The sequence below is a fragment of the Thunnus albacares genome, chromosome 10 (assembly GCF_914725855.1).
Source record: "Thunnus albacares chromosome 10, fThuAlb1.1, whole genome shotgun sequence".
Classification (NCBI taxonomy): Eukaryota; Metazoa; Chordata; class Actinopteri; order Scombriformes; family Scombridae; genus Thunnus; species Thunnus albacares.
Genome location: NC_058115.1, coordinates 18,511,639 through 18,532,883, shown reverse-complemented (window position 1 = coordinate 18,532,883; position 21,245 = coordinate 18,511,639). Strand labels below are relative to the sequence as shown.

At 38.1% G+C, this 21,245-nt stretch overlaps 1 long non-coding RNA gene across 1 annotated transcript in view; it reads right to left on the bottom strand.

Moving 5' to 3' along the window:
• Window positions 1-6,063: 6,063 nt before the first annotated feature.
• LOC122990353 overlaps window positions 6,064-21,245 on the bottom strand; it is a 109,481-nt gene continuing 94,299 nt past the window's right edge. The window contains exon 3 of the long non-coding RNA XR_006405329.1: window positions 6,064-7,557. This is a non-coding gene — a long non-coding RNA (uncharacterized LOC122990353). The remainder of the gene's footprint in view (window positions 7,558-21,245) is intronic.

Genomic DNA, 21,245 nt, shown 5'->3' with positions numbered 1-21,245 from the left:
ACAGTTCCCAACCAAAATGACTGCAACAATAAGTCTTCTCTGATTTAAATCTGCAGAATTGCAATGCAATGAAGCCTTATTATTGCTGGGAAAGGAACAGGTTTTTATATATAAGATATCACATTGTGTTTCCAGTAGGAGATGGTTGTGGGTTTACAGGAATGTAGCTAAAGTCATATATGTGAGGATAAAAGTCAGTGCAGATGCCTGTATGGACTTTTCTTGTTTTGTTTTGTTCTTTGTGATTCATTCAACTGCTATTAATTTGCAAAATACTTGGAATTTTAGGGCCTGGAAAATACTGATTTAGAGTAATCATTTGGTTATTTCGTCTGGAGGTTACATATCAGCACTTAGAGAGGTATATCAGAGGCTATATAAAGAGGCTCTTTATGTATAAATTCAATCCTATCTCCAAACAAGAAGATCAATATCGGATGATTCTGCAAAATGTATTGACTTTTTCCCCTCTCAAATACCAATGTTTTTCAAATTTTATTTTTTTGAACAATATCTCCATATATGGAGATATTGGCAACTATGGTATAGCTATGTTTAGGGGAAGATGGTGGTTATGGCAAATAAGCAATGTTTTAGGTATGGTTAGGGTTAGGCAACAAAAGCTCTTTGTTGGGGTTATTAAAAGATTGAAGTTACGGGTAGTGAAAAGGCAAATGTTAACTGTAGGTCTGTAACAGGACAGGATCTCTTGTCTCTTGCATTAGATTTGGACTTGCTTTAATGCTCATTAACCACCCTGACCTCTACACCCTTCCGCCTCACAGAATAGGGCACATAACTTCCTAAATTGGCATTGAACATTGGTATGGGACATAAAACATAATTAATTGTCTAATATGAGCATCATTTATAAAATACTGGGCTGGGATTCCATGGTTTGATGATGACATATAGGCTTTTGGATTTTGTGTGATCCCATTTGTTTTGACAGAAATGTTTTGGTGCAGAAACTCTTAGAAATTATTTGGGTGGTATTTTCAGTGTTAGTTTCAAATAGAAAACGTGATGAAAAGCTTAGAAAAACAACTCTTATAGATTACACAGGGATCAATTCTTAACTTTAAGACTCACGTAATGTACCATGATATTGAATTTGTGATAAAGACATATTCCTGTGTATAACACTCAAACATGCAGCATTAACAAGCGTGACAGCCACAAGCAGAGCGATTCCTGAGACATTACGACAAGTTGCACTTGTGCTCGTCTTACTATCAAGACACATCTGTGTTTTAATAGGAATTTTGGGCAGTGGGTGATGCCTTCATAATGCTATAATAAAGCAATTTCCTGGTAGAAATTCTGTCAGGAAGGAGGAAGCCAAACCTGAATTGAATCAGTATTACAACAATGGAAAACATGCTTCCATAAATATTGATTCTTCATCTGAATTCTACAAGTACAATTTCACTCTAAATAAATCATAAAATGAACAACACATACAAATGGAAGTGCATAATCTTATACAAACAATGGGGTTTAAATGTTATTTGGCTGATGTTAGGTGATTTTGAGATAAGCAGGTCAACAAAAATGTACTGATTTTAGTCAGAATCCTAAAACTGATTTTTTAAAATAGTTGACTCATCCCACAAGCAATTATGTTTTATACTAACAACTTCTATAGGGAAGGAAAGTACTGCAAAGACTCTTTGTGCTCTGTACATAAAGCATTCCTATTATTGTTTCCTTCAAGGCAAAAGGATATACAGCTCACAGTAAAGAAGGAACTTCTAGCCTGTCTGCATAACAGTTAGACATTCTGGCCTTGCTTATAGCCTTAAAAGGAAATATTTCTTTACTTTCTGCTTGGCTCTCATTTCATGCCTCAAATTTAGATTAAGCAGTACATGCCACAACATGTAAATATGTTTCTATTTCTGCATTTTTCCACTTACGTCCTGTTGCAAAAGTTCTTCTTTTTAAGTTATTTCACTTATTCACCTGCAGATGAGCCTGAAGTTTCTCAACGTTTTTATCTGCTCATGTTAATAAACATCAAGTTCTGATGAGCTGACATACAAAAAGCCAGGCTTAGGAGTTCCATTTGTCTCGAACAGAATCATTAATACAGAAGATGGCTACGGAGCTGTGATTGTCCACTCTCGCCTTTGATTAGGCAGAATTTCCAAAAATAAATTGGTGAAGAAGACAGATAATTTTCTTTCTTTTTCCGCTCTTTTTTTCCCCCAAATCATGTAGCTCCTTTGAACACATTTGTGTCATTGAACTCAATGGTAAGCCAGGTCATTAAGAAATAGCAAGCAGTGCAGAGGGCATAATTTGAGTGCACATGCTGCAAAACAAAAAATAATTGATGTTGATTGATATCAACTTTTCATTCTAACTCCTCCTAACTTTATGCACTTTTAACAATGCAAATTTACATTTAAGCTTTGACTCTGCTTGTTATTGAGAGAAAACAAGATATGGGCTTTAATTCCCATAATGTCCAAGACCTTGACAGGGCTCTGTGCCTGAAGCATACCTCCTGTCTGTGGGGTGACACAACTGCCAGCGCCTGCAAGTTGGACTGTCCTTTTGGCCAAAGGCTAAATTCCACATTAACATCTAGATTTATTCACAGCAATGAAAATATTTAACAATGCCAGTCATGTTGTCATTATGGATTGCTCTCCTGTCACTGATCACGCCATTCTTTGCTGAAATGTTCTTCCATGCCTCACGTAAAAGAGGGACTTATCACAGAAACAGCGCCAAGTAGCATAATTTGATTACATTAGTGCCTTGGCATTTCAAACTGCTTTCTTCTAACTTCCCCCTAAGCGATTTCATGCTGTGCATGCATCTGTAAAAAAGATGGCATGACTTAATACAGCACTCTTGTTTTTCATTCATTTTCTCTATTAACATGTGATTCATTAACACACCATTTACCCAGTTTAGTGGGTCTCTTAGGTCAGAGCACTGATAGTGAACCATTAGGATACCGGCTGCACATGAGGATGACACAAGCCTGTGATATAATCCTGCCATGCTTGACAACAAGAAAGAAAGGCAAGATGTGCAGCTGGGGCTGAGGGGGCTACTCACAACAGTGCTCCAGCCCCTGCAGTGGCCACCATGCTGGCTTTATTAGTTTAGCGTCACAATCTCCTCTCCGTAGAGAGTGTATATGTGGCAGCATGGAGGGGAAATAATGGTCTGTTTGCCTGTGCATATATGTACGTGGGCAAACGGGCATGTGGTTCTTTTTGCTTGCATGACTGTGTTTGTTACAAAATAATTTGAGCTTGCTATACAGACAATATGCAGTTATGTACATTTACTCCTCTGTATGTGTGTGGGCAGGAGTTTGTCTGGGTATGTGTGTGAGTGTGTGTGTGCATGTCATGCCCTGTGATTTTCGCAGCCCGTTGTCTGATAGACACGATTCTCCAAGAAAATAAACAGACAGTGACGCAAAGCCCTTGTAAAGTAATAGCCTGTGAGGACTAAAACAAAACAAACAATAAAATCCTTTAAATGGCAAGTTCCAAAACAATGCGCTAATAAAGAGGGCCAACATACTGAATTCTAATTATTGCTTTAATAGGCCTAATTTGAATTTTCAGCAACCTAGAGGTTGCTTTCTAAGAATGTGGGGACTTACTGCAGCAGTCTTTTAAGATGCATATATCTTCAGGGGAGAGACAAGGCACAAGGTGCACTTCTTCAGGCATGAACACCAAATAAGAGAAAAGGTGGGGTTGGTGTTGCAAAATTGAACAGCTGCAATAGTAAATAAGGTTTATGTGGCAAGGGTAGAGCAGTCTCTCATTGGTCACCACGGTAACTGTGAATGTTGTTGATCCCTTGGGGAGGAAGAGGCGTCTCTTTCTTCACACCAACACACTCACCTCGACTGCTCAAAGTAGCACTGTATACAATTCTAATCTCAAGTGTTAAACAAAGATTTTTTATCAATAAACAATTTTAGGCATTACTACTCAATTAGATAAAGATTTTTTTTTTAATTTATGCTGTGCGGGAGTATAACAAATAGGGAAATGAGCTTCATGGGGTATAAGATTTGGTTGTTGACCGGGTGACAAGAGACCTTGATTCAAGTGAGAACATGCTGTTGGTGCCAGGAGAGGAGCAGTAGGGTGCCAGCAAACTATCTTCTTTTCGAGACGTGTGCCAAGGAACTGGCTATGGACCAGAATCACATTCTTCCTATGAATGTGAAACAGCAATTATTTTCATTCTGTGGTGTGTTTTATCATGCATACAGTGGTATATTTTCAGAAAACACAGATGGAAAGAATGAACTGTTAAGATTTTGACTTTGTTTCAATGACACCTTCCTTGCTGTGATTGTGTTTCTAACAATAACTGATTGTGGTGCACAAACACTTCCATCCTTTATGACTAAGAGGGAGGAAAAAAAAGCCTGAAACAAATTCAACAAAGAGGGAGGTGGGAGGGGGGGAGGGTGGAGTACTAAAAAAGTTCTACTCCTAGAGACAAATTTGACATAAAACTATGTGAAGTTGCCTTTCATTCATTAAACGTAGCAGTGTTTTTGGGGGATCAGCATTGACTGTCAAATCAGTGCAGGGGAGAGCGGAGATACTAGCTAGTACAACTCCCCGAGGCGGAAACGAATGCTCCTCTTGTTTCCCTGTTGATCTCTCCCTGGTTGACATGTCCTGTTTTCCTCTCCGACTCGTTCAAAGGCTAACAGGCTCATTTAAGCCGTTTCTACAGGGAGACATGGATGTAGTCATTTGAATAGAGTTGCTTGGACCAGACTCATGGTGGCATGGCTTCCTGCGCATTCAGGCCAAGTCATGATTGCCGTGCAGGGAGCCATTGTAGATTTCTCCACTATCCTTTTCATTCAGGACAAATCAGCCATTCAGTGAGCGTGTACTTTTGAACTTCATTTACCCTTTGAAAAGAATGCTAGAGAAATGTGCTACAATAAAATGAGCCTGTTAAGCTATTCTGATGTTAATGATTCCCGCTTTTATAGGGCGGTTGTGTGGTTTTATTATTGCACTATAACAACAGGTTCGATTCTTGCTTGTGCTGTTTTCTCGTGTCTTTTTTAATATAAATTCTGTTAGAGAGAACAGCTTCTGAGAATTGCTATCTAAACTAGTTTCTCTGTGGATAATATGTGGAATAATTTAAAATGCCATTTTCACATGAGTATACAATTCCATTATAAATATTTCTTGGTGTTGGCAGTACACCTGAATGTATTATTTCAGGAGGCCTTGCTCTGGCTGACCTAACAGTGCTTGAACAGCCTCTCTACTCTTTCTATCAGTTTGAATTTCATCATTGAGTATACAGCAGGGTTATATTGAAGGCTGTGAGCATGGACTGAGTCCCTGCTATTGAAAACCAAATTTGATTTCTCGAAATGTTTCGTTAGATAATCACTAACCTCAAACAAGGCCAATCAACAGTTCTTTTGATAAATGTGTATCTCTCAGATATCTGTGATTGAGCAAAAAATCATCCAAATGAAAGGAAAAAAATATGTCATTGGTCCACACAGAGGCATACCCCCTCAAATAATTTATATTGGATGGCTTTAGAAATTGTTGAATTCAATTTTCACTGTTTTAATTAGCCACAATCAGAGGTGTAAAGAGCACTGAATTATTTTACGCAAGAAAAACTACTGTTACTATTGTGACATTGTACTAAGGTAAAAGTAAAAGTACTCGTGTAAAAATCCACTTACCACTTAACTGTGTGGTGCAGATAGATTGTCTTCTAGGACCCTTCCCAGGCAATGCAGACAGTGAAAGAGCACATACTGTATATACAGTAACAGGTTATTTTTAATTTCAGATCACTTAAAATAAAGTGCATTAATAAATGAAATTAAAACATGAAATCAAATTGCATAAATATTTTTAAATGGAATAAAAAATAAAAATAATATAAAATAAAGTGCATTAATAAAAAGTTAAAGGATATAAATAAACAAAATATTTTATTAAAAAATAAATACAATTAAAAACTGAAATAAAAAAATAAACTTCATATAAAATAAAGTATACATATTCAAATAAAGTATAAATAAAGTAACAAATTCAAATCAAACAAGTCAATGTGTGACCACATTAACAAAGTTTGCAAGTACTAGCAATGACAGGCTTGGGAAAAAGGGAAACTGAATCAAAAACATTAAACATTTCCCTTCTTAGTGTAACTGTAAATTAACACATGCCACCAACCAAAAGCAGGTGATTTTTGTGCAGAAGCCAGTAAAATAGTTCAGTCCACTTCCATATTTAGCATTTGGTTTTAATTAGGCTGGTACACAACAACGAGTGGCAAATACACTAGAAGTTAGTAATGTCTCACACAGTTAAATTTGCAGCTTGCATAAACAGCCCCAGGTGAATCAAAATTAAAGCCATTATTCCCTATTGATTTTACCTCTTAACTTCCTTGTACTTATTAAAGAGAGATGCAGATGAAGGGTGCAAGGATCAGCTTAACAAAGAAATTTTAAACAACACTCACATTGTCACACTGAACTTTTCACAGACATTCCTGATGGCGTCTCCCCCCTCCTGTTGCAAAATCCACAAAATTCAGCCATACATGCTAAGTTCCACCAAGTTTGATTTGGCCGGATGAGCTAGAGCTTGCATTCATCTTCAACACTTTCTGCAGCTATATATGACCAGTTTGTTTTGCTCCACATTGCAAAACATCTTCCAAAGGCTGCATGTGATAGCCGTTTGTATGTATCATTCTTCTCTTCTGCCTGGGCAGCATCTGTTGTAGCAACTAAGTTTAAAAGGTGGGCCGCGCATCTTTGATGTGGAGGATGTTAGTATTCAAAACCACTGTCTTCTTCCAAGATGCTGAATGTGCCCTGGTAGTCTGCTTGGGGCTCTTCAGAAGAATCTTGATCCAACTCTGCTTTCTCAGACTGACCCTGATTACAAAACACACTGAATGCTTTAATAAAGTCTGAACCGGTGTCAGTCGTGGTTCTCACCACCTTCCCTCTTATCTTGTACTGTGAGTGAATGTCATTAAGGGCACCTGCTAGAACATCAAAGGTTTGGGACCCTCTCAACCTCTTGCAGGCAAATGCAGCAATTTTTCCAATGTTTCTTCATCTATCCAGTGGGCAGTGACGCAAATATAGCTGCTGTGGTGCATTGTCCAACAATCAGTAGTGGTGGCAACATAGCTGACTCTACTATAATGTTACATTACACAATTGACCTTTATTCGAGTGGCAGTTTCCAGTATTTTGGCTTGGAGAGTGGGTCGAGAAATGACCTTGCATTGAGGGTTCAGCGTTGACAAAAGATTTTTGAATGCAGGTTCTTCGACAATAAAAAATGGATGAAGACCCTCACAAATAAAGTTGATCATAAGCTTGTCAACTGTCTGCTGTGGCACACGTCTGGGAGCACCAACTCCAGCCACATCAGATATCTTTGTTTGCTTGCTTGGGACATTCGCTGGTCTGTGGTCTGTTTCCAGGGTTCACTTTTGTGCTGCTACAAGGTCAGTGTAGGCCTTCAGCTTTAATAGATGTTTCCTCTGTAAACAAAAAGTTTCCATCAGTGTGAATGAATCAATATAAGCAATGCCCCTTTTTCACACAGATAGAATTTATTACATTCATATGAAACTTTTAACAATGACATTTGATAAAGCACATTTCTCGCTTACAGATATACCTGAAGATAAAGTGACAAACTGTTTGAAAGGATACACATTAAGTCATCGTATTTACTTTATAAACTAATCTCATCCTGTTTTCATATTGTAATTTATGACATGATACACGGAGGGTGCACATATAACTTTCATTCAGTCTGATCATACATTACTGACTGAAAGGAACTGACATTATAATGCCACCTCAACTGACAGCCAATCTGACAGATTTTTGTACCATGTCATCTTCAGAATAGAAATAACAGAAGAAAACAATTAATGACTTTTTCTCCTTTAAGTTAACGTACCCACTAAAAAACCTAACAAGTTAATTATAATAGGAAACATTAGTACATATTAAAATGTTGATTCCCGTCATTTATACTCCTACACAGCACAACCTCTATCAAGCCTACTCTGTAACAGAGGCAATTTGAATTGTAGTGAAGTAAAATACCTCAAAATAAACATACTTAAGAAAAAGTGAAATTACAGTTTTTTAAAAATACTCATAAAAGTGTAAGTACATAAAAAATCTCAACTTTGTTACAGTAACTAAAAAGTCACTTTTCTGTAAGTTTTTATTTGTATCTAACTGAGCCTGCTTCACATTGATGATGTGTCTAAACTTATGACTGGAACTGTATAGTTGCAGTTACTGATAGGGGGAGGTTTAATCCTAAACATAGGAGCCAAAGCAGATAATAATGTTAACAACTTGGTATGAATGTTTAAGTATGCATTGTGAAACTATGCCCCCTCAAAAAATGGACTGCATGATGCCGCGGGCTCCATGCACTCAAATATCACCCTATGGCCCCTGCGATAGGACGACATCATTTGTCTGTGCCTTCCAAAACCAATTACTGTTGGAAATATATATCTTTTATGGTGTGACAACCATATGGTTAAAGTTTTTGGTTAGGTACAGACACAAAAACAATTTATCTCTCTTTTATAATGTTACTTGATTTCTGACTTTGCTCCTGTCATGATTACTACAAACAAAGTTTTTTGCCATGGAACATAAATATGTTGTTTTGGGGCATCAGCTGAAACAACTGATTTTCTCATTTTTCTTAGGAGGACAGTCTTGACTAAGAGTCCCTTGCTCAGGGGACTTAAACTTAAGGGACATGACAGAAAATCTTGGAGTTTAAAGTTGTATCATATTACTTGTATGCGGGACATGTGCTGCTGGACACCAAAAGTTCCAACATGTGATGCTGGCACTGCATTTCACCCACGTAAAAAGTATTAAAAATACAAATGTTTAACATTTTGGGGAAAATATAATTATCTTAATTCCTGGGAAAAATCTCTCCAAAACATAATGCTGCATAATCTTGTTTATACAAATGTTGAATCCTAATGTTCACAGTTTATCAATACACTATTCATTTGCATGCTTTCCTATTTTTTCAAGGTAACATTTGACATCAGCACTGCGTCAACTGTGTTTTACAAGGTCAAAGCTCTAGGCTACACCTGTGCACATAAAGCCACATGGTAAGTCATTCATCACTATAATGATTCCTTTGAGATAACGAGCCAATGCATTGATAAATTATTTATTATTAGTGATAAAACGGAAGGCAATGGAAATCCCACCATCTTTTGTGCATTTGGTTGAAGGGCATGAAATAAGCAAGCTGTTTGGTACCTTGTTGTTTGCCTCTGGTCATGTTGTAATGAAAGTCCTCGCATTCTAAATATATGGTGAAGAAGAATTGTGGTGGAATTGGATTGTGGCATTTCAGTGTTCATCTGGGCTGATTCCAAGGTTCTCCTTGTCACCTGGACATAACATTTTGGCCTCTCAGTGATAATCGAGGTCTTGTCTGGAGGAGAGGAGATCAAGGACTCAGGGTTGCCATATTTTGAGGCACAGCAGGACATCATGAGGTCTCATTTTTTTCACTCATCATCCTGGAATCTAGCTGAAATCATTCATTTTAAAACTGCTGCTACATCAAATATCCATCACAGAGTTTTCTCAGGATGTGAAGTGATGATCTTAGAATGAAGAGAGGTCCAGAGAGCTGAGGCATATTTAGGAATTTAAGTGCTTGATGAAAAAATCAAGTACTTCCAAGGACATCCATTTATTTTCAAAAGCTTTAAGGTTTTAGTTTGTTTTTTTCTCAAATCTACAAACTTTCAAGGATTTTCAAAGCCTGTGGAGACCCTGGGATATTTATCTTCTCTGAATTTGGAGAATTTTCTGCATTGGTAGTAATGTGTTACCTTGCTTTCACATACTGTGAGTTCATAAAACAAAATAAAATACACGTTTTTGTGATCTGTGAAATATAATAGTACAGTGTGTCTATATGCCTCTGCAGACATGACCTGAAGCCTTGGAGATATGATAATTCAAACAACTGATACTATTTCAGTCAGCATTGTTGCAGTTAAAATGCTATACTAGTTTTCACTGATCCATCTCAGTTGTTTTATGCACAGAGGAGGGACTATACAAACTCAGATTTGCCAAGCATATCAACTTATCTTATACAGATTCAACAAACTCATCGGAGCGTGCCCACGCTTTCATTATAGGTCTCAAACAGATTACTGGAGAGAAAGAAGGGGTTTAAAAAGAGTTCAAATTCAAATGTAAGCTTATACTGTATATTTCTGTATAAAACTTACTGTATGTACATTAGCATACAACAATACTCTGGGCTCAACCCATTAAGCCACTTCTGTTCCTCTAACTCACTTAATTCCTACAAGTCTTACTGTAGGGACATTAATAATAAAACAAAACCACAGAAAATAGAATTACAGCTTTTAATTGCATTGACTTTATCACTGTGTTGTCATCACTGAACTTGAAAGCTGAGTTGTTGCTGGTTCTTTGATAATTAGGCCAATCAAGGATAAGACGCAGTATTCACATAATTTAATCTGTGCTTTACTAACCGTAGCTCTTGTGCTGGCTGGTGCCATCCAGCTCCATCTATAAACGCATATTGCAGACTGCTATTTCTCTGATAAATGGCCAACCTTACAAAAACCTCAAAGCAGAATGGATTTGGTTTTCTGTATCACTGGTCTGTCCTGTTCATTCCAAGCTAAAACACTATATGAGCAAATATTTGGTAAATCTTTTAAAGCAGACACTAGCTGTTGGCGTTCACTCTGCTCCGAGCAATTACACCGAGCAATGTCAGCCTGACCTGTGATTCTGAAATTGGGGGCTCTAATCAGCCTTTTGATTACTTACTCTAAGTACATCAAAGTAGATAGTTGAAGGCAAAAACAACCGAGCAGGAACTTTCCATTCTCAGATGCTCCAGAAAAACTTTTTTTTTCTTTCTTTTTTTTTTTTGTGGTGAGATAAGATTTATAGTCCTCGTTTGGTCTGAACTAAGCACAACTGTATTTTTTTGTTTCTTGCATGACACACAACAACAAAGCCACAGTGCAAATAATGGTATACTGGCAGAAGTGGCTGACATGCAGGGTTCCACTTCAGAAACCTCACTTCACTTGTACCCTGAGGAAATTTTTGAGTGAAACTTTAGTTTGACCTGATTTAAGTGTGAGCGGAACAATAACAGTGCTGCAGAAAGTGACCTTTTCCCTTCACTGCTTTGTTTTGATTCTCTCGTGTGAAATTTGTTCTTGTCCCTCTCCACAGGGAGGTCAGAGGTCAGAGTGCAGGGTCAGACGTAAAGCCATGCCCGTGTAGTTGGGAAGGACTCAGTGTCTTACTCAATACACTTAAGCAGGGCAGGATACAGGGCTGATTATAGGATGGTCCCTCATCGCTATATGCCACCCTACTGACTGTAAAGCTTACAGTGACCTTTTGAATGTCAAATCCCAAACACCACCACTGTGAGATAATGGGCGTTACTGCCACAAATCCCAGCCTCGAATAAAAAAAAAAATATACAAACACATGACAGTTTGGCCAAGAGAAGCATAAAAAAATTAAAATGAACCTGTGCTTGAAATTATAATGTAAAACCTCTTCTTGACATGAACAAATCAATAGTCAATCTGTCAATCAATTTTGGGCTAACAAGTCTATCAATGACAATGATCCAGACACTTGACCTTTTCCACGGCTTAAATCTTGGCATGGGGGCTTGAGAGGGTCTGACAGTAGCAGTGAGAAAGATAGGATGAATCACAATTTAGATTTTATTGGCAGGGTCTGAAATTAACAGGGGCACCAGGGGGAAAAAAAATACCCTTGAAAGTTCAGAAAATGCCCGTGAAATTAAAAATGAAGGGGAAGAACATGCCCCCTGATAGTAATGCATACTCTCTTTTGTACTCCATCCCTTTCACATTATATTCATTGAGCTGTCAAATATTCACATGTGAATGTGCCGACTGGGTCGTTTGTGGTGATTTGTAGCAACCTATAACAACGTGATTCTCTCCAGTGCATCTTGGGCAAGAATAATGGAGCTGTTTTTGATCAGAAAAACAACCGAGCACACACACAGCCTGCAGCAAATGTTTGATTTTTACAGTTGATGTGATGGTATATTGTGATTTAAATCAAATCCTAGAGGTGGCAAATTGAGTTTTTAATTAGCAATGTGCAATGCAAATAAAAAACTGAACTTATAACACATTCACTAGATTTACTTTATGCAAAGTACTCTAGTGAGGTGAATCAAGGTAACAGCCTCTTATTGATTCTCCTTTTTAAATCTACACCCATCTCAAAGGAGAGAATGGAGACTAGGAAAAGGAGACACATTAGATAAAGACTTTTAGGATTTCCAACAATTGATGTGATTGTGCAAAAGGGGCAGCAACTTAGTATGAGTACAGTTCCCCTAAAATTGTGTTCAGTCATTGTATTATTTCATAGTTCACAGAAAAATACCCCTGAAACAGATCAAAATGGTGCGAACACAGGGTAGTCAGATCAGATCAGCATGGGAGGGAAAAAGAAAGCACCCTAAATTGATATAAAGCCTTGAGAAGAATAGCAATGATTTGCTATCACGAGTCAGGCACACCGGTCCATCATTCTCAGCACTTAAATTTTTACCTACACACAGAAGCTATCATCTTCACCACAGTCAGATCTACGCTATGGGCTTTGAATATTCTAGTTTTTACAGCAAATTCTGTTGTGATTCTATGAGAGGAGGTGCATCCAACCATTGCAGGTATAGTTTATATGGTGCATCCGTTGACAGATATTTTCTCAATACAGTTTAATTACATCATAACTACAGTATGTACCTGCATACCAAACAAATGTGATGAAATATAGGATGTTGACATGTTTAAAATATTTACATGAATTTGTCAAGAATTGTTTAGAGATCACAAGATGCTTGTTAATGCAGCTCTTAGCGCTGTTCTGTCCACCAGCACAATCAATGTGATTTTTAGCCCTTGCAGGGTCATGGCTCTAGGGATGGCAATGTCAGTCTGTTGATCCATGACTTTGGTCCAGACTAAAATATCTCAAAAACTATCAGATAGATTGCCTTGGAATTTTATACAGACATTCATGGTCCCAGTAGGACAAAACTAGCACCACCAGCAGGTTGACATTTTCTGCTTTTACTGAAATGTTTTGACAAAAAAATGGATGGATTGCTATAAAATTTGGTACATATTTCCATGGTGCCCAAAGGAAAACTACTGACTTTGGTGATCTTGTGACTTTCCCTTTAGTGCCTCCTTGAGATTGAAATTTTATAATTTTGAGTGAAATATCTCAACAACTATTGGATGGATTGCCATGAAATTTGGTATACACATTCATGCCCCCCTCAGGATGAATTGTAATCACTTAAGCAATCCATTACTATTTATTTGCCATCATCAGGTCAAAATGCTTCACATGCACCTCAGCCAATATTTCAAGTTCAACAGCAGAAAACACTTTTGTGTGTGCTCCACTGCTTTCCAGACATGTACAACACCCAACAGCCTGACATCAGCTCTTAGTTAGTAGTACTTTATGCATATCAGATGGACTGTGGATGTGTTCATTTACATTTGTAGTTTTAGTAAATACCCTGCTAAATTTAAAAAAATGCAGTTACAAACAAAGTTTGTGCCACTGACAGTAATTTGTGACAGGCTTTTTTCTTTCTTCCTGACCTTGAAAGTGTCCATTTGACCACGCTTTAGAGCATGTGTAGAATCAAAGTACCTTTAAGGCCATTCAGCCTCATGGTTGCCTTATATTACATTGAAAGGCAACCTCTCCTGTATGACTACTTTGTTAGCTTCTTCTGTATTTTTCACAGTGCAGTGTGGAACGTGTCCCTAACGACACGTGTTCCTAGTGAATCATCTGAATCTCCTGTAACACACTTGTAGAATAATACCTAGCTGACATTATAACCTCCAACCAGTTAATATGAGGACACAAGACCAATTTAAATACACTGGTTCAGTGCAGGCAAAGACACACACACACCCATGCACCCTCACACTCACACATACAGCACACACAAACACACTGGAGAGCCACGAGACAAATGCAGGTAAATACCTGATATGACAGATCCAATCCTACTTGTGTAACATAAACAGGGATGGATAGGTTCAGGCCCAAACAAAATATTAATAAAAAGTTGTGGTTCTTAGATGTGACGAGAGCTCCAGCATTAGAGTCATTCATCTTTCACTTTGCTTTTCCTCCAGGCCATAATATTTCTCATCAATCAGCAAGTTAGGTGTCAAGTGAGAACAATTCAGCACAAAGTGAATGTCAAGCTCTCTTCACTGCCCATTTTCCAATCTGGCAAATGAATGGCTCTCTGATGCTGATGAATATGTATTGATAGAGTGAAGATGGTACGCAACAGGGGCCAGGCGACCTCACATGCTAATGTACAGGAGACATCTTCCCTTGGGAAAAGAACATAAAAAAATCTTGTCTTCTGTAATGTGGGAATTTAAATGCAAAATCACTTAACAATTTATGCAAATGTTTAAATTTTAGACATAAAAGCAATATTCCATTTAATTTTCATTGGCAGTCTTACACATTCTGTCCTTTTCTATCTTATATATTTCCCCCACCTTTAGCTAGCTCTTAATTACTATGCTACGGTACAACCATATATGAATACAAAGCAAAACAAGTATACTGTCATTCTGCTCATTAGCAACTTTGCCCTAAAACAGTCATATACACACTGTGATACGTCAGGGATTACATTATTGTTTAACTTTGAAATTAGCAAAGCAGAGCTTGTTTGCGTCTCTGCTTGATCGTCACTTTTTAATTATGTTTTAATGTTAACAATTAGCACTGAAGTGGAGTCAGCAACACTTGATTGGAATCCTTCACAAGACTGTCTAAATATGTTTTATTGTTAAGAGTAATTCAATAAGAAAGAAAAAACTTTCATAACTGCAGAAAATGTTCAACATCTATTTAAGAGGCAGACAAAAAAACAGATGGCATGTTTGTTTGTTTTTTTGAACAAACCACATGTGTTTTATGTTCCATTTGAATTCCCCAAGATTATTTTTGTACACAAATAAAGTACACAGTGATAAATGAAGCCCCCTTAAAGATGAAAAAATAATAGCACTAAGTAGGCTTTGAACTATAAGATACTAACGCGCTCTGTGAATGACTCATAGTCATGACTTATGGAGAACCGTCAGCACTTTGCAGAGCATATGAATTATTGTTCTGTTTACACATCAAGTCCTGACAAACATCAATACTTTATTACCTGGGAAATTATTTGCAATCCATTTTTATGGTGCTTATGTTGTCTGATTAAGCTAAAAGCTACTGTCAGTGGACAACAGCCCCTAACATCTTCAGATGAAGCCCCTTCAACAGCTTTTGTCATATATCTTTCCATCGAAACCTCCACTGGCTGATCCTTTGCAGTGCATAGTTCTATTTCCTATTAAAAATCATATCTTATTCTAATTTCTGTGAACACATCTAGTGTCTGTGTGGCAAATCAATAATATATATTTTAAACCAAAGTGTAAATGTATATTTCAGGATAGCCTTAGCCTTGCCTCATGCACACCAGTACCATCATTCTTGAATTTTATTAGAGAGATCATTTCTTGGGTGTCAGCAGCCCTGTACTCTAGTTTCACTCATCACTCAGAAACACATATATTGGGATAGGAGGAGAGGATTGGTCATTTGATGCTGTCACTTTCTTTTTACACTGCCCACTTATTTCTCACCACGTCACTCTGCAGAATAGCAAAGTAAGTGTCACCAGTGAAGTGTGTTCCTCTAACCTAACTGCACACCCACCAGTCCACCCACCAATCTATCTCATCCATCCATCCGTTCAGCCATACAGTGTATGTCATGTGCAAAAAAGGAAAAAAAGAGAGAGGCATCTGACAATGACATGTCGACCATCTGTTACTCTGTTAAAATGGGAAATTTATAGTGTGTGACGACAGAGATAGCTGTTAAAGTGGAGATTATGTGGTTCTGTATTATCTAATCCCATTTTAAGTCAATCCAAGTCATTGTGTAATATGAAATAGACAAAACAGGGTGGCAATAAAGTATCTATCTATCTATCTATCTATCTATCTATCTATCTATCTATCTCATATCACTTTTATTTAAAGCCTGAGTGTAGGACTTTTGTCTCCCCCTTCTGGCAGTGAGAGTAATTACAAAAACACTGTCAACGCATGCTTACGTCATAGGCTTCACCGTAGCCTACTCTGTTGCTACTGTTGTGGCTGTAAAACGGAGGATAAATTGTTTGAGCCGCACAATTCAATTATTTTATCTCCATTCAAGTTAGCAGAGGGCTAATCGGAAGTTAGCCGGCTCGGCCGGCGGAAGTCTCTGAGTGCCCATTCAAACAGCCAGCGTGGGAATGTCCCTCCCGACATGAGATTTAAAAACTCTGTATACTGTGAAATACAGAGAGATTTATCTGGTGGTGATAGGCTTAATCAGCATTGTGTGAACTCATTTGGCAAGGGCTTGAATGTAACTGATGTTCATTTATATGTAAAAGTTCCGCACCACAGGTTTAATTCTACCTCCTCATTTCAGCCCCGTTACATGTTAGAGTGCTGTTGTCCAACATGAAATGCTGTTTAGGTGGCAGTTAAAGATTAAATGCAATGATTTTAATTCCGTTAGAAAGTGCTTGCTCTGTCTTTCTAATGCGAGCAGTGCTTTTGATGGCCCATTTAATTTGTCACTGTTTCTCTATGCTCAGCCAGTTTTCATTAGGTTGAGGCAGTGTGGCCCTGGCCGACACACGTACTAACACCCATTTCTTGTTGGCCATCATGTGCGAAGCATAAGCATCTAGTTTGTATTCCCAACCTCTGTCTCAGCGTCTGCCTCGCTCGCTCACTCGCTCAACCATGACAGACCAAATCCCTCGCTTTTTGCTCATCTTACCCACTTAACTTTAATAGTGTGAAAGAATAATTTGCATGTTTGAGATCAAGAGACAAGAGCGAAGTGGCAAAAAAACACATCATTGTCATCTTACTCCAGAATACCTTGCTGTCGCCAGTCACCGAGGCAATCATTCTTCCCCACTTTTTCCTCCACTGTGCAATGCAGGACACCTCTTTAACTATTGTGTATTGTTGACCAATCAGAGTATTCATTAAAATCTGGGTATATTTGAGGTCATTTTCAGGTTTCTTGAAAGAGTCAGTGACTCTCATTGTACTTATATTCTAATGAGAATTATTGATGACCATAGAGATGGCACGTATACTCAGACTTATTTTTCTGCAATTCTGTAAATAAGATCCCTGCATAACTGTGTAATATACACAATATGCACACTTTTGCATTCAAAGATCACCACAGAAACTTTAAATATTAGAAACTAAAGTAACATACATGAAATTAAATAGGCTAAAAAAAATAGTGGCCAACGGAGTGACAATCAAGGTGAAGTTATAGATTTATAGTTGTTTCATTCCAAATTGCCTATTATTGAAGCCATCCACCATAATGTGCTATTAATTTCTTTGGATAACTAATTTACATTTTTTCTGTTCATGCTTGTTTGGGTAAAAGCTTCATTGCAAAATAATAAGTGTCAGTGATTCATTATTTGCCTGATTTGTTAGGCCTTATAATGCCTAACAAGTCCTGGTAATTTAAGTCTTATCACATTAAAATCAAGTATGAACATGGCAAAGTGAATTATTGACATCTATAGCCCTAAAATATTCCCCAGGGTTAGAGCTTTGTTAGAGTCAGTGACAATGTGGGTTTGAGTTGGAAATTTATGGTAATCCACAACAACAAAGGTTTCACACCACACTCCAAACCTGATTCTTTTGTCCAAATTTACTCCTTCTTTTTAATTTGATATATTGATGATGTGTCAAAGTTGCATGCTCATCTTTAGCAATTTAATTGCAAAAGCTGAATTCACAAAAAGACTAACTTTGGTAGAAGTCACCTTTATACCAAAAAAAAAAGTATTTTATGGCATTAATGTCTATGGCATGTAATCCTCTTTGAAACATAAGAGGGAAAGTGAGGCAAAATCATGTCATGAAAGCTAAGCCAATCCCATTGGGATTTTGCTTAAAACCTGGGAGAAGTCGAACAAATTCTGACTAATATAGTAACTGCACCTTGCATCTGGAGTTTTTCTAAGGACAGAGTGTTGAAGGAGAAACCCACATTCAGCAGATAAAGCTCAACTCTTGAGTGTCAGTTAAGAGTTCTCATTCTATTCCAGGTAATTTCATACTGTGAAACTCTCATTTAATACCTATTTTTAATAGTATCCTTTTAAAATTACTTTATTCACAATCTAATATGCAGACATAACCAACCGTCTTTGCACGTATCAAACGCATCTCTTGGAGGCTCAAAACTCAGCTCTCTAAAAAGGTAATAAACTTTTTTTCCTGGGAAACAAAATGTCTGCATATTGTTTTGGTTTGGCAGAGGCTTATGCAGTAATATGCCATGGGCATGCTACTAGGCAAATATCCTTAGCTCCTGGTGCATTTTCTATTGAGCACAGAGCATTGCAGCAGGCAAGGCCAGAGGCCAAGCAAATATTGCCCATCTAACAGATTCACAAGAATTAGACAATAAATACTGCATGAGCACAGCTGAGTTGCCAGATATATAAATTTGATGGGTAGTTCTTGCAAGTAGTTGTATAGAGTGTGAAGTGTATCATTCATAACAAATAAAGTAATAGCCTGAGTATTTAAATAATTAATGTTGCTATCATCTAAAAGCTCAATTTTGCTACCTCTGAGTACAGTTAAGTTTTCTTTTGCCAGATGCAATTGTAATTGAAAATATACCTCAAAGATTCTGTCAGAATAATACATTTGTAACATAAATTCACAAAAGGCTTTTATTAGAGGAAATAAATCAGTGTCAGCTGTAAATATATGTACAGCAAAGCCAGATAGTACGTCATCAGCATATTTCCATAGGGAACTAAAATTGCCTCATTCTTTGGAGTTCTAGGTGAGAAGAGATAGAATTGAAACCTTTCTCTCTTTCTCTGCTTCACTGGTTCAAGATAACCATTGTGGAGACCGATGCTTTTGAAATCACCCTGGTGGCCCTGTAAGACTACCAATACTGGGGAGTCTCTTGATTTAAGAGCTGACAGACAGAGTGAATACAGCCAAGCCTCACTGTTCTCAGTGAACTGGGGATAGACTGTGCATATCTGTAGTAAAACTGACCAGTTAAAGGTACCCTGTAGAGTTTTTGTCCTCTAGTAGCGCTATGGAGCAATTTTTTATGGGTGGGTCGCTGTTTTGTTAAACTTGTGTACGCACACTAAGGTAATGTGATATACATTCTAGCCACACTATTCAACTGATCTATAATGGTGGTAATGTGCCAAAAAAGCAGCAATGGAGAAGACTGAAAACTAGTAAACCTAAAATGCAGGATTCAAATTTTTAATAAAAATCAGCTTTGCAAATGTTTTAAAAGGAAGAAAATTAATCTGACACATTTGTTCGACCTCAAGGATATGCACATTGAGTTTTGGTGACACCCTTAAAGGGCAGCTATTGATCAGTTGTATTGAGTTAATAATTATTTTCTATTATAAAATATTTAGACATGCTACTATTAGAGTCCATTTTAAAACTTAAATGGGTATGTCTAACAAAAGTGATCAGCCCTGCCAGGCTCTGATTGCTCCTCTCTGCTAGTCACTACTGCACCGGGTTGACCTCCACTCTCCAAGCAGGATCATAAGGCCAATCAGGCTGGTAGCCTCTCCAGGCTACCTCTCCTTCTCACAGGACTGCTGCAATGGAATTCCTGGAACTGCTACAATGCTTCAACTTTACACAACATATTAACTTCACCACTCACAGCCCATGATCAAATCCTGGATTTGGTTTGCTCCACTGGTCTTACAATACATCAACTCTTCAGTCTCGACCTTCATATCTCAGACCACCTGGCAATCACTGTGGACATTGACATCCCTATCCCCATCCTTCCATCATATCCTTCAGAAATCTCAAATCTATCTCCCTCTTAGCTCTCTCAGCCTCTCTTCCCAGTAAAATGTCTGCCTCCCTTCCCCCGCTGTCTGATAATCCCACCCATCTTGTCAACTATTATAATGACACACTCTCCTCCTATCTTGATCAACTGGCTCACATTAAAACAAAAAATAGTCTCATTCACACACTCAGCTCCCTGGTATACTCCTGAAATCCACAAAATGAAACCCTGTAAGCACCAGCTCATCTCCAACGACCTGTTCAAACCATTTCAATCCAGTTACGCTCACAGCACAGCACTGAAACAGCCCTCCTCAAAGTCACCAATGACCTCTTCCTCTCCTCAGACTCTGATCACCTCAGCATTCTCATCCTCCTCGACCTCACTGCAGCTTTCAACACCATCAACCACACCATTCGTCTCTCCCGCCTTGAATCCTCCCTTAACATCACCAGTACTGCCCTCTCCTGGCTAAAGTCATATCTCACAAACAGACAACAGTTCATCAGCATCAACAACTGCACCTCCTCCACTGCTCCTCTGTCCCAAGGTGTCCCCCAGGGCTTAATGCTTGATCCTCTCCTCTTTATTCTCCACATGCTCCCCCTTGGTAACATCATATGTCGTCATGGTCTCCACTTCCACTGCTACACTGATGACATCCAGCTCTACATCTCCACTAAATCTATCACCACTGCAACTCACTCCTCCCTGATCAACTGACTCATTGAAATTAAATCATGGATGCACGCCAACTTCCTCAAACTAAACTGTGATAAATCAGACATGATCATCATTGGTCCCAAATCCCTCACCAAAACCAAACTTCTACCTCACCATCGATAACTCCACTCTGTCTTGCTCCCTATACATCTGCAACCTCGAGTCATTTTTGACAGCAACCTCTCCTTTGAACACCACGTCAAACAAATCACAAGAACTGCCTTTTTCTACGTAAAAACATAACTCCTCTCCACCCATCACTTTCCTTCTCTCTTTCAACAGCATTAGTTATGGCACATCATCCAAAGTCCTAAATAAACTCCAGTACATACAGAACTCTGCTGCTTGCCTACTCACCTACTCCTGCTCCTGTGACCACATCACCTTGGTCCTCCAGAACCTCCAC